The sequence below is a fragment of the Etheostoma cragini genome, chromosome 5, assembly GCF_013103735.1.
Source record: "Etheostoma cragini isolate CJK2018 chromosome 5, CSU_Ecrag_1.0, whole genome shotgun sequence".
Lineage (NCBI taxonomy): Eukaryota > Metazoa > Chordata > Actinopteri > Perciformes > Percidae > Etheostoma > Etheostoma cragini.
Window position 1 is genome coordinate 30,022,770 of NC_048411.1, and position 2,307 is coordinate 30,025,076.

Here is a 2,307-nt window from a genome sequence, read left to right on the forward strand (position 1 = left end):
ATTTATGTAAAACAACTCTATGTCTACACCCATTTATGCAAAACAACTTCATGTCTACACCTATTTATGCAAAACAACTCTATGTCTACACCCATTTATGCAAAACAACTTCATGTCTACACCCATTTATGCAAAACAACTTCATGTCTACACCCATTTATGTAAAACAACTCTATGTCTACACCCATTTATGCAAAACAACTCTATGTCTACACCCATTTATGTAAAACAACTCTATGTCTACACCTATTTATGCAAAACAACTCTATGTCTACATCCATTTATGTAAAACAACGTTATGTCTACACCTATTTATGCAAAACAACGTTATGTCTACACCCATTTATGTAAAACAACTCTATGTCTACACCCATTTATGCAAAACAACTTCATGTCTACACCTATTTATGCAAAACAACGTTATGTCTACACCCATTTATGTAAAACAACTTCATGTCTACACCTATTTATGTAAAAAAACTTCATGTCTACACCTATTTATGCAAAACAACGTTATGTCTACACCCATTTATGTAAAACAACTCTATGTCCACACCCATTTATGCAAAACAACTTCATGTCTACACCTATTTATGCAAAACAACGTTATGTCTACACCTATTTATGCAAAACAACTCTATGTCTACACCTATTTATGCAAAACAACTTCATGTCTACACCTATTTATGCAAAACAACTTCATGTCTACACCCATTTATGTAAAACAACTTCATGTCTACACCCATTTATGCAAAACAACGTTATGTCTACACCTATTTATGTAAAACAACTTCATGTCTACACCTATTTATGTAAAACAACTTCATGTCTACACCTATTTATGCAAAACAACGTTATGTCTACAACTTTCAACCTCCCGAGATTTTTGATAAATATGCTCCAGAAACGATGTAATGACTGAGTGGGTAAAGGTAAATAGTAGAAGAGCTACAACAGTCTGGTAAGTTCAGGAAATGACATCATCATTTAACTTTAATGCAGCCTGTAAAACCAGGTAAAGACAACACTAATACCATATTAGGATATTACGATATATCCCAAATATAAGACGATATCTAGTCTCATATTGCAATATTAATACAGTGATATATGTCCCAGCCCTAGATGGAAACATAGCTAGTGTCTACTACACTGTATTGGGCCATTTATTTCTTTGATAATTGATCTGCGGATTATTTTCTCCATATATGGGTTATAGTTGTATAAGTTATGCTCCATAAAATGTTAGAAAATGGTGAAAAATGCGGATCAGTGTTTCCCAAAAAGCCCAATATGACGACCTCAAATGTCTCGTTTTGTCCCTAACTCAAAGACATTCAGTTTACTGTCCCAAAGGAGAGAAGACACTGGAAGATATTCACACTTAACAAGCTGGAAACAGGATTTCCAGAGAAAAAACAAACAGATTAATCGATTAGTAAAGTTGTATTAACTACCAATTAATGTAGTAGTTGCGAACTATTTAATGGATCTGTGCAGCTCTATGACACTGCATGCTGCAACATGTTGTCCGTGACTAAATAAATCTTCAGTCTAATCTGGCATTTGTTTCCCAGAAACATCTTTTCTATAAATAAACACGTTTTAATATTCATCAACCCTGCAGGGCTGTCAGGTTGAGGAAAGACAGACTCCCGTAGGCCCTCCTCTGCAGGGCAAGGAGACTCCATCCATGTGCATCTAATCTGAAAACATATTAATCCGATTTAAGTTGGATTAGCCAAATAAAAACATGGTTATAAAAACACAACAACAAAAAGAAACCTGAATCTTTTTCTTCCTACCTGAGATTCCCAGGTTCCACCTGTACCTGCCGCGCATCAAACGCCGCGAAATCATCACTTCTTCTTCTTCTTCCTCCTCTTTTTTCTCATCTTTTACCTCCTTCCAGTCTCGGGACACGCTGCCGAAGCTGCTCCACGCCGCCGTGTGTGAGCACTGATCAGCCCGCAGTCCCAGCGCCGGCTCCGCGGCGGAGCGTCGTCTGCAGGGCCGCCGAGCCGAGACCAGCAGATGTGGGAGTGCCGTGCCGACAACAGCTGCGCACTGACGGGGGACCGGTGCAGGGAAAACAGGCTCAAGTGGAGCCGAAAGCCGCAGGACAAAGAGAAGATGAAGTAGGCATTAAGAGAGAACAGAGCCGCCTGTGACTGTAAGCTGGAGCTGCACACAGCTGCATTAATCAGGGGGCTCGGTCTCCAGCTGCCGCTATATGGAGTAAGAACACTATCAAAAAGATGTATGCGTAACTTTATGTATTCATATTCGTATTTTTAAATTCATATT